Genomic DNA, 13006 nt, shown 5'->3' on the forward strand with positions numbered 1-13006 from the left:
AGTACAACGCAAGAACCATTTTGCATCTTTAAGGCATAAGTTGCCTTAGTCATACATCATCATGGTAATACTTTATTCCGATCAAAAAGGAACATAATAATACAAGGGACAACATTTGAAACAGAGATAAAAAACAACAGTTAACTGTATTTCACTAACCTTCTCCATTTCTTAAATTTCCAAACTCCCTCTGCGTCTATGCCACCACCACAGTGACTATCCCAGCGATAAACCACATATAATCTCGACAATATCATCCTCACACAATCATTAATTGGTACCCACTTATGCTTGAAAATACCTAAATTGCGCACATCCCACAAGCTCTCCATTATACACACCATAATCAACCATAATACCCTATCACTTGCCCTATTACATGCACCTATAGCGAACATTGCGACCTTCCAATCCATAAAACTTACCCCAGCCAATTCCTTACACAAACCACCCATTCTTCTCCAAACCTCATAAGCATAATCACAGTCCCAAAAGAGATGTCTTACAGTCTCACACGAACCACACCCAACTCTCGGACAAACCTCAAATCTAACTAACATCCTCCTCCTCTGCACATCTCTAACAGGCAAAATATCATGCATCGCCATCCACACTATGTCTTTTTGCCTATTTGACATACCTGTCACACTTAACTTCTTCCAAACATTCACAACATCCTGTCCTCTCAAACCCACAATATTACACACAACCTCATTCACACACAACCTTTTTAACACAGCCTTCTTATTCTTAAACTCACCCATTGGAACTGCAATCAAATCATGCTTCCTAATAAATTTTTCAATCAGAATATACCATACAGGACATACATAAGCAACAGGCACAGTGGCATCTCTCTTAACCCAATCTAACCCATAAAGCATCCAACCAGCCATATACCTAACCATATACGCGCTCTTACTTCCTTTCCCCAAAAGAACCACCACCATTTTGATATAATTAAGCCCAAGAAAAACCTCAACATGTGGAAAACCCAAACCCCCATTCTCACAAGACTTATACACAAATTCACGCTTCAGTTTCTCTATTCGGCTTCCCCAAAAAAAAGTAAAAACCATTTTCTCTAACTTCTTAATCTTCCTACTGGCGGTTGGAAAAACACAAGCCACAAAGACCAGAATTGGCAGAATCACCGATTTTATTATTAAAACCTTCCCCGATAGGGTCAGGTCCCTAAGCCTCCAAAAATTTAACTTCCTCTCAATTCTCATGCCACATTCATCCCAACTCTCATTCCCTCTTAAATCATCATTAAACTGAATCCCTAACACTTTCACTGCACCCACTTCATTTCTCACCCCTCCCATTCTTACACCCCTGTCCCCAAAACACTTGAATACACACTTACCCCAATTCACTTTAAAAGCAGATGCACCACAGAAGAAATCCAACCATAATTTAACTCTATTCAGCCCAGCCATACAATCACTCACAACCACCACATCATCCATATAACCCAAAATTTTAACACATTTACCCCCACTCCCTGGAATCAGAAAACCTCTCATTACCTTATCTCTTCTTACTAAACACATCAAAACTTCAATTACACAAATAAACAAAACAGGGGACATAGGGCACCCCTGTCTAACCCCGGATTCCACACATACTTTTGAACTTAAATTACCATTCACCAAAACTTCACTTGACACATCCCTATACAAACACTTCACACCTTGTAAAAACCTCGTGGAGAAACCCATCCTAGCAAGTACAGCAAACATAAACCCGTGCGACACCCTATCGAAAGCCTTTTCAAAATCCAATGCAAGCATCATACACTTCTGTTTCCTACTCATACAGTCACCAATCAAATCTCTCAACAAAACCAAATTATCAGTCATACTTCTACCTGGCACAGCACACACTTGCTCCTCCCCTACAATTTTACCTACCACCTCCCGCATACGATTAGCCAAGATTTTACTAAAACATTTATAATCTGCATTCAATAATGAGATTGGCCTCCAATTACCCAGACACTTCTTGTCTCCTTTCTTGTAAATCAAAACAATCACACCTTCTTTCATAGACTCACACAAAACCCCCTTATCCCATATATTCTTACACACTTCTAGCAAGTCTACCCCAATTACCTCCCACATCTTTACGTAGAATTCCACCGGAATTCCATCTTTACCAGGAGTTTTATTTTTCCCCGCACTCATTATCACATTCTTCACTTCTTCAAGAGTTATCTCTTCATTCAACCCCACGCAGTCATCCTCACCAAGGACACTTTCCAAACCACCCAAAACCTCATTCATCAAACCATTATCAATCCATTTTTTCCCATACAACTCTGAATAGTATGATTCCACCACTTTTACCACATCTACACCCTCCATACACTCACCTTTCTCATTAACAACTTCATTCATATCTTCTTTCTTACCACACATTTTTTTGAAAAAAAATCTTGTACATTTTTCATTTTTATCTAGATATTCCACTTTTGATCTAAAAATGATTTCTTTACCTTTTCTTTCCAGAACCTGCTTTAACTCCTTTCTGGCTTCTTCCAACAAATCACTCATATCAATCCCATTTTCACCCATCTTACGTAACCATTCTATCCTAACATTCAGATCTTTATACTGATTACGTAGTCTAGTAGCTTGTTTATGTCCCCATCTTACAAAAAAGATTTTAATCTGCACTTTCACCCAATCCCACCACTTAAGCACATCTTTAAAACTATTTTTCTCCCTTTTCCACACAGCATACTTACCCTTAAACTCATCCATCACTTCCACATCCTCTAATAATCTACTATTCAACTTCCATACACCCCTCCCAAAACTAAATTTACAATTACCTTCCATCCATACTTGCAAACATACATGATCCGAAAATGGTACCTCACTTTGAACAAAAGTCTTACAAACTAGATTCTTGGATACACATATACGGTCAATCCTAGACTCAACCCCTCCTCTGTCTGATTTATACGTTGGTGGTGGTGGCTTACCCAAATGCATTTCTGCCGTATCTAGAAAAGAAAAGTCAGACATTAATTGATTTAACTTTTTCCCGGTCACATCCAGGCCCTCTCCATCAAAGGAGCAATTGAAATCTCCTACAAAAATTGTAGGTATCCTCCCAGGTAGGAAAAGGCTCAGCTTTTCTAACAAAGCCAGCCTACTCGCCCTGTCTGTAGGGCAATACATATTTATCACCCTGACCCTAAATCCCCTACAACACACTACTGCAATCAAACATCGACCTATTTCAACCACTGTGTAACTCTCCAAGTTTATACCCTTATTCCCCAGTAGTATCCCTACACCATCATTTTTATTAAACGAAGACCCTGACCAAACACATTGCCCATAGGGCCAATCCCCCTCCCCCGGTGGTTCAGATATGCCACATTCCTGCAAGCAAGAAATTTCTGCTCCAAGATTCCTGACATGATCCAAAACTAAAGCACGTCTAGACTTAGATGCTATTTGTCTGACATTTATGGATATGACATTAAATGTAGTTTTGGAGCCCATATCTTGATCTTTTTACGAACATAACCACCGATACCCCACTGTCTGATCAGCCTACGCCTCCTGGAGGCTGGCAACCGGACACAAAGACAGTTTTTTCTGCGTCCTCCCCTAAAAAAGGAAAATCCTCAGAGAAATGAGAGATAGGGTAAATTCCCCTGTCTGGGCTGGCTCCATCCTCACTCAAGGGTGACAGCATAGTACGTAGTCTTTTAGAAGACGACCCTTCTCCCTCCTCCTCAGCAGATCTCACAAGAGAAGATGGAAAGTCTCCTTGGCCACCTCCGCCATCTTGTTCTATGTAAATTCCTTCCCAGGACAAGACCGGAGTCCTGGAGAGAGAAGCATCTATCTCACCATCCCCCCTCAAACCAGTCAAGTCATCAGAGGGGTGAGGCAGGTCTCCTTCCAACAAAGCCACTTCCATTTCTTCAGCCACCGTTTTGCTAGCATGAGTTAGCTCAGTGAGAGATTCAGCAGGCTCCCGAGGAGGTGATGGCCCAGCAGGCCCTCTGGGAGGCGTCAGCTCAGCAGGCTCCTTAGGCGTCGGCTCCTGAATTCCCTGGACAACAGAGCTTAGAACCACATTAGATGTACTGCCACTGGCTTCACCTGCTACTACCTCCGCCATAGTCCTCACCCTCTTATTTTTTGCACGCATTGGGCAGTTTTTAAAAGCATGTCCCACTGTACTACACATATTGCACACAATAGGATTCTTACAGTCCTTAGCCAGATGACCATCCTGGTTGCATTTGTTGCATGTAACCCCTTCCTGTGTGCAGTCTTCATAAGTATGCCCATACGTTTTACACTTCCTGCAAAACACAGGAGGCTGGGGAAAAAATAAATAACCTTTATCACGGCCAATTGCAAAATTTCTGGGAGGGTATTTAACCCCCAATGGTCCTGCAGGGTCCTCTTCAAAGCGCACAAAAAACTTATGTTTTCCAGTCCATATAGACTCAGTGTTTAAAACCTGGTGGGAATAACTTGCATAGGAGCAGTACTTCCTTAGAAAAGAAAGAATGTCCTCCACCAACACATGAGGATTGTACATAAGCACAACCAATGGCACATCATTGTTATACAGCACAGTGAAGACAAGTCCATCCAGATCAGGATTTTGCAGGTTTGCCTTGATTGTCGCATACAGATTATAGCAAGCATTGAGACTGTTAAGAACTAAAGTAAAACGATTACCTCTAGGGTCCTGAAGGCATAGGATGTCGCTCCTGCTGACATTGAGGGTCTTGAAGAGGATGTCTTGCACCAAATGTTTCAACGAAAACAGGTCTCTTTTGTCCAAGGGAACATCGATACCAAAAGCATTCTTGATCCGGGTTTCCCCGATCCCAGCGTAGCGGAGCCTAGCTCCCATGATCGCTCTACTAATGATCACCCAGCCTACCCCCTAATAGCAGCAGATGGCTTAAGCCACCGAGGTGGCGATGCCAAAAGGCCAAGGGCATGACATGCTGATCACCTAATGACACGAGATCGTGCCAAAAGGCCGAGAATCGATAACCCGAACGGGCCGCGCGTTGCCCGAGCCTGCCCGATACGGCTGTTCAGCCCTTGCAGCGATTCAGCCTACTTCTAGGCAATTCCATGGGGCCCTGCAGGCTCACACACTCACAGCTACACGGGAGGTGAATAAAGGCCGGAGAGGAAGCCAGACAGGATTTGCTTCTTTTGCTTGCACCACAATGCAGTGCTGAAAGAGGAGGAATCTACATAAAAACGCCTTCCTGGCAACGCCCAAATGCCCTGCTGCCATGCAGATAAACACTGGCAGCGGCAGCAAGTGCATGCCCACAGCCACCCCTTGTTCCTTCACACCTTGTATCAGCTGTAATCCAGTCCAGTCCAGTGCTGCCTGCTGAGCAGCACTGACCAACACTGCCTGGGCCCAGGCTTTTATCTCTGAGGCCCCATTATGATGTCAGAAAGCTGGCTCTGGCTCCTCAGGGCTCCACTATGACACGTGCAAAGTTCCGTCTGAACTTTATATAAGACGGTGCGGCTCAGTCAGTCACTCAGTGTTGCCTGAGAGGCAGTGTTGGTAAGTGCTGCTCAGCAGGCAGCACTGGACTGGACTGGATTACAGCTGATACAAGGTGTGAAGGAACAAGGGGTGGCTGTGGGCATGCACTTGCTGCCGCTGCCAGTGTTTATCTGCATGGCAGCAGGGCATTTGGGCGTTGCCAGGAAGGCGTTTTTATGTAGATTCCTCCTCTTTCAGCACTGCATTGTGGTGCAAGCAAAAGAAGCAAATCCTGTCTGGCTTCCTCTCCGGCCTTTATTCACCTCCCGTGTAGCTGTGAGTGTGTGAGCCTGCAGGGCCCCATGGAATTGCCTAGAAGTAGGCTGAATCGCTGCAAGGGCTGAACAGCAGTATCGGGCAGGCTCGGGCAACGCGCGGCCCGTTCGGGTTATCGCTTCTCGGCCTTTTGGCTAAGACCAAGTGTATTTATACAGGAGGTTTTTAGTCAGAAGGTGCTCAGGTACCCTCTCTCTCGGCCTCGGGGGATCGTCCAGGTTCGCCTGGACTTCACCCCCGTGCTGCTATTTGGGAGAGAGGCTTAGTCCTGAGCAACGAGTTGCGATCCCCCCCCCAGCCCTTTGGTGTGTCTCCTTAAAGCCAAAGGGCGCAGCGCAAGCTGTGCGGTACCGACCTGGCCACGCAAATGGCAGGCGGACCTGATGCGGTGCCGGTATACGCCCGGTTGAGGAATACTGCAAGATTTATCTTGGCAGAGGGTGGAGGCGGTCCTCGTGGTCTCAAGTTCCTTGTCCACGATATTTTGGAAAAGCGGTTGGCGGTCCACAAGAACGAGATTTTGGCGATCCAGGACTACCCAAGGCGTGGAGTGTACGATGTGACTTTTATGGGAGAAGGAATCCTCCGTGATGCCATGGGAAAAGCTGAGAGGCAACAAGGTGAACTCATGGCCTTGGGAGTCCAGGTAATTGAACACGCTTTTGAAGTAACCAAACTCGTAGTGATTAAAATGTATTCCCCATACGTGAAAGATCAGGAAGTGGCGGCATTTCTTGCTGCATACTTTAAGAACGTTAAGCTGCTGGGGAGAGTTATGAACGAGTGCGGTGTGTGGACCGTCAAATGGAAATTTATTGTTACGCTAATAAAGGACCCCTCCACCCAAGAAACGAAGCTACCACCTGCTCGTTTTAAACTTGGGAATGTGAATGGCGACCTCTATTTCTCAGGAATGCCAAACTTCTGCAGGGCCTGCGGTACCTATGGACATACCAGTTTTAACTGCGATGTCACCTGCAGGAACTGTGGAAGTAAACAACACACAATGAGAGAATGTACAGAAGAGAAAAAATGCAATTTTTGTCAAAAAACTGGTCATCTTTATTATGCTTGTCCACATAGGTACCGAGGCGAAGAAGATGAGCAACCCGAGGTGCCCCCACGTGCTCCACCAGCAGAGCAGTCCCGTCCTCAAGGAGGAGAACAAGCTGTTGCGGCGAAAGAGCAGAGAGGTACCTGGGCTTCAAGAGTACGGCTAGCCGAAGCCAAAACAGGTGCCTCTCAGCCAGCGACCTCAGGGGATAAAAATGAGCCCAGCGCCAAGGAAAAACGGCAGGCCAAGAGGAAGGCAGAAAAGGAGCAGGCCATCGATGAACCTGTGGCATCCCAGACGGCTGGTTGCTCAGGCGGTGCCGGGCCTGCTCCTAATCCTGGGTCTCTAGAGACCGACTCGGAAGGAGAAAACTGGGTACAGGTGGGTCCCCGTAAAAAGGGGAAGCAAGAACGTGCCAGTAGGAGGGAGACAGGGGAGGAGCAGATGGATACGTCCGTGCGGAAAGATGTGGCTCCTCCTGGGACCCCCTCCTCGCCTGCACTGGTGAGGAGGACGGGCACTGCTCCCTCCGTATTATCGGACACCCCGCCATGCGCACAACCTCCCCCTCTAGACCGGCCTTCACGGGCCCAGGGGGGAGAGGCGGGGCCCTTGGGGGACCCACCAGACATGGACCCAGTCGGTCAACCGAGAGAGACCCAGGTGAGGCTGTGCGAGTCTGGGCTCCCCGTGTACGAGGTGAGTGTTGCTGGCTCAGCTCTCAGCGACAGTAGTTCTTCTCCTGCCTCGTCCCTCTTTTCAGTTGAGTCGGATGAGGGCGGGGCCATGAGTTCAAGTGAGGTTTCGGGTATTGCTGGTGGAGGAGCAATCTGATTTTAAGTACGCCTATTATTTATTATTTTAAAATCAGAATTTTGCTTTAACTCTCCACGATGTCTGAGCTCATGGGAATCTCCCTCAACGTGAGGGGCGCCAAGTCAAAAGTGAGAAGGGTTGCTCTCTTCAATTTTTTATCTTGCCTGGCAGCCTCTGTATTTTTCCTGCAGGAGTGCGGCATTCCCCATACAATGAGATATGAAAATTACAAAAAGGATTGGAAGTATGGTCCATCCGTCTGGTCTGGATCCAACGAGTCCAGATCAGCAGGGGTCGCCATTCTTTTTAAGGGAAACGTTTTAATTGATTTTATTCAAGAAATCTTACCAGGACGTATTTTAATGGTTAAAGCTTTTATTGATGGTGTAAAGTGGCAGTTTTTAAATTTTTACGGATCACCAGAAAAGAACGAAAGAGCGAGGATGCTGGAGATTTTACCGCTTTTTATCAACACATCTGAGCCTTTTATCCTCGCAGGTGATTTTAATTGTATCCTGAGAGGAGAACGCCGGCTTACCAACAGTACGAGTAGGAACTATGACAAGACCTCTGGACTGCTCAAGGATATCGTGACTGATTTTAAATTAAAAGACATATACAAAGAATGTAACAGGAGCAGTCCAGAGGAAGCCGGCGTTACCTGGAGCAACGCCACCTGTAGCTCCAGGATTGATTTTATCTTTTGTTCTGAAAATTTACTGCCTTTTAATTGTGAAGTTTTAACCAATGTGTTTTCAGATCACAGGCTTTTATCTTTTAAAGTAAAGCATGATCTTAATAATATTGTATGTAAAAAGTCCTGGAAGATGAATGTTTCCCTTTTAGACGATCCACAGGTTTTAGCAGATTTTATTGAATTTTACCAAGAAAGCAGGCGGGTAAGAGACACACGTACTCCCATCAGTGCATGGTGGGAGAAAATGAAAAAGAAAATAAAAGATTTTTTTATTAAGAAAAGCGTGGCGAAAGCCAAAGAGAAATACGCTTTTTTTAAAATTCTCAATACCCGTCTGCAGACCCTGTACAAAATGCAAGATCATGACATAGACGTTAAAGATGACATCACCAATTTGAAAAAGGAGATAGCCCAGTGCCTGGAGCAGAAAGGTAAAGAGATTATATTCCGTTCAAAAATACAACATGTGGAGGAGAACGAGACCTGCTCCAGGTACTTTTTTAAGAAAATAAATAACAAAAAGGCAATTATCAAAAATATAGAAGGGGTGTCAGATGTACAGGGTCTTTTAAGTAAAGTTCATGAGTTTTACACTGACCTTTTTAATGTTAAGACTGTGGATCATAATTTTATGCGTGACTCACTGAAGGAGATTACAACTGTTTTAGACCCTGTCTCCCAGAATTTTTTATTACAGGAGCTGACGGAGCAGGAGGTTTTAGAAACTGTTAAGAGTTTTAAAACAGGGAAAGTTCCCGGACCGGACGGTATACCCAGTGAGTTTTATGTAAAATTTTGTGACATTTTAAAAGAGGATCTTTTTAACCTTTTTTCTGATGTTTTTAATTCCAAGATGCTGCCTAAGTCCTGGCGGAAGGGTGAGGTCTCCCTGCTGTATAAGACGGGTGACATCGCAGTTTTAAAGAATTGGAGACCAATAACCCTTCTAAATAGCGACTATAAAATTATGGCTAAAATATGTGCAAATAGATTAAAAGCCATAATACCCCACATTATACACTCTGACCAGGTGTGTGGGGTGCCAGGCCGCAGCATCTGGGATAATTTAAACCTAATAAAAGACGTGATTGAGGACACGAGGTCTAGAAAAGGTAAATTAGCCATTTTATCTATAGACTTTGAGAAGGCGTTCGACCGTGTCTCTCATTTTTATCTTTTTAAGGTTTTAGAACGTATGGGTATACCTGAAGGATTTTTATTATCTATTAAAGCCTTTTACAGAGAATGCACCAGCAAAATTTTAGTGAATGGTTTTAAGACACAGGACGTATTTTTAAACTCTGGGGTGAAGCAGGGGTGTCCCTTGTCCCCACTGCTTTTTATATGTGCATTGGAGCCTCTGTTATGCGCAATTCGCCGCGATAAGTGTATCCGTGGAGTCCCCCTGCCCGGGGGAGGCGGCGTAGAGGCCAAAGCAGTGGGGTACATGGATGATGTGGCGGTTTTATGTAGGGACGCCCTGTCGCTTCAGAGAACCCTTAGGCAAATCGAGTTTTATTGCTGTGCTTCCGGTTTTAAAGTAAACTTCAGCAAGAGTCATATTTTAAACATAGGAAGCATGGCTCTTAGAGATATACCGGTTCCTGTGTCTGATAATATTAAAATTTTAGGTGTCTCCTTCAGTGGGTACGACAATGGTTTTATCAGTTGGGACATGGTGGCGCAGAAGGTAAATCAAAAAATATGCATGTGGAACATGAGGAAGCTTACCATGGAGGGAAAAATTTTAATAATTAAAATGATAATTTTACCTTTGCTTTTATACTTAAGCATGGTTTTCCCTCCTCCCACGGTTTTATTAAGAAAAATTACTAAAGCTTGTTTTACCTTCTTTTGGAGTTCCAGAATGGAGAAACTTAAACGTGAGACGGTAATGAAAATCAAACCAAAGGGTGGCAAAGACTTTCCAGATTTTAATAGGTTTCTTTTAATCAAGTACTTTTGTTTCTGTCTTAATTCTCTTTTTAAACAACATCATTGGTCTTATTTTCTACGTTTTAATACTGGGTTTTTTATGCGAAGGATGGGGTGGTTTGAAATTGTTTTAACCTCACCTTATGCTTTTAATCTACCAGCAAATTACGTGATTTTAGAGAAAATAGTGGCCTTGTTTAATTTTAAAGGGAAAAATTTTAATGACATGATAAACAGTAAGAAACTTATAAAAGACATAAGAGGAAATGAAGTCGTCACTAATATTGAAAATTTTAATAATGAACGCTGTGCTTTTATCTTCAAAATGGTTAATGTGTTTTATCTTTTTAATACACAGATGGACCTGGCCTGGAGCTGCGTTCATCAATGTCTTCCATGCCGGGCATTCCAATTCAGGAAAGGATTCACGAGGTCTGCTGTCTGTCCGAGGGAAGGCTGCCAGGCTGAGGAGACAGTGCGTCATATTTTTTGGACTTGTGATTTTACAAAACATATTTGGATAAAGATATTCCCTCTAATGAAGAAGATGGCAGACCTAAAGGACTTGAGTTACGAAATGATTTTATATGGACTCTTTGGATGCCCAACCGCGAACCAAAAGACTATTGCATGGAAGACGATGAACTGCGTAAAAGAAGCTCTGTGGAAGGCCAGGAACATCCTGATTTTTAAGCACGATGTTTTATCTGTTGACGATGTTTTAGGTCTTTGTTTTAGCGAGATGTACATTTATTATTTATTAGATAAAAAAAGAAATGCCACCCTTTCAAATAAATGGTTTGTAAAAGAATGGAACTCCAATATATAAGAATTTACCACCATGTCCCCTTTTATGTGTTTTTATGTAAATTGATTTTATTACTGTAATTCATTGTAAAAAGCTGTAATTTATTGTAAATGTTTTTGAATTTTAAGTAATAAATCATTGACACCCCCGCGAGGGGGTAGCCAACTGAAAAAAAATCTGTTCTTATCAGTTTAATATCTGATACGTCCCCTATCTGGGGACCATATATTAAATGGATTTTTAGAACAGGGAGATGGAAATAGAGCTTGCTCTGTCCACTCCACGCATTGACCTGGTATTGCAGTATTTCCAGGACCGGTGCACCCTTTCCTTATGTGTTGACTAAAATCAGATTCCAAAAGTGTTTTTTGTGTTTGCCATTGTTTCTGTCTTTCTGAAGGGATCTCCCCTTTTAATCCCATTATTTCAACACCTGTTGGACAATGCATGAGTGATAATGAGCTAATTGATTAAATGCAATTAATGAATACATTGCCACCTCTTGTTTTGTGTCGTCTGTGTGTCTGTGTTTCCGGCATTTCACATTGGAACAGCTCATTCACCTTCCTTGTCTTCTCTCCGCCCTCCCTTTTAGGTAAGTTAAAGAGCTGCACCTGAGCCAGCCACTGATTGATGCAGCACCACAGTCAAATAGTGGAGTGGAGTAGGGGAACAGCAAACAGCCATTAAAGCCGCCCGCCCGCCACAATGGACCTACCTGTGTACACTAGATGGATGTGATGGAATGTACTGTCGTCACTACATTTCAAGAAGGAGTAAGAATTGCAGTTGCAACAAAGCCTTGCTTGCCTACAAAGAGAGCAGCAATTTGGATTTGTTACTATGTTACCTAGAAGAAAAACGCCTTCCTGGCAACGCCCAAATGCCCTGCTGCCATGCAGATAAACACTGGCAGCGGCAGCAAGTGCATGCCCACAGCCACCCCTTGTTCCTTCACACCTTGTATCAGCTGTAATCCAGTCCAGTCCAGTGCTGCCTGCTGAGCAGCACTGACCAACACTGCCTGGGCCCAGGCTTTTATCTCTGAGGCCCCATTATGATGTCAGAAAGCTGGCTCTGGCTCCTCAGGGCTCCACTATGACACGTGCAAAGTTCCGTCTGAACTTTATATAAGACGGTGCGGCTCAGTCAGTCACTCAGTGTTGCCTGAGAGGGCAACACTGCAACAGCCGGCCGCCAGGCTGTCTTTTTTTGCACAGCTAGTTGCCTCCAGGAGGCCACAAGAGGGAGACAAGGGACTGCAAAATGGAAAATAAGCATCCACCAACTTTACAGACAACTTCTCCTTGCTCCTACAACCTCCATCCTTGCACAGTTTGTTATTCTTCTAGGTAACATAGTAACAAATCCAAATTGCTGCTCTCTTTGTAGGCAAGCAAGGCTTTGTTGCAACTGCAATTCTTACTCCTTCTTGAAATGTAGGGACGACAGTACATTCCATCACATCCATCTAGTGTACACAGGTAGGTCCATTGTGGCGGGCGGGCGGGCGGGCGGGCGGCTTTAATGGCTGTTTGCTGTTCCCCTACTCCACTCCACTATTTGACTGTGGTGCTGCATCAATCAGTGGCTGGCTCAGGTGCAGCTCTTTAACTTACCTAAAAGGGAGGGCGGAGAGAAGACAAGGAAGGTGAATGAGCTGATCCAATGTGAAATGCCGGAAACACAGACACACAGACGACACAAAACAAGAGGTGGCAATGTATTCATTAATTGCATTTAATCAATTAGCTCATTATCACTCATGCATTGTCCAACAGGTGTTGAAATAATGGGATTAAAAGGGGAGATCCCTTCAGAAAGACAGAAACAATGGCAAACACAAAAAACACTT

The 13006-nt window shown here is 44.1% G+C and overlaps 1 non-coding gene across 1 annotated transcript; it reads left to right on the top strand.

The window, feature by feature from the left end:
* The first annotated feature begins 11285 nt into the window (after positions 1 to 11285).
* LOC142707536 (U2 spliceosomal RNA) lies at positions 11286 to 11480 on the top strand. The gene has a single exon (XR_012868499.1). It is a non-coding gene; the product is annotated as a U2 spliceosomal RNA (small nuclear RNA).
* The last annotated feature ends 1526 nt before the right edge of the window (positions 11481 to 13006 follow it).

This window comes from Rhinoderma darwinii, unplaced genomic scaffold, assembly GCF_050947455.1.
Source record: "Rhinoderma darwinii isolate aRhiDar2 unplaced genomic scaffold, aRhiDar2.hap1 Scaffold_3463, whole genome shotgun sequence".
Lineage (NCBI taxonomy): Eukaryota > Metazoa > Chordata > Amphibia > Anura > Rhinodermatidae > Rhinoderma > Rhinoderma darwinii.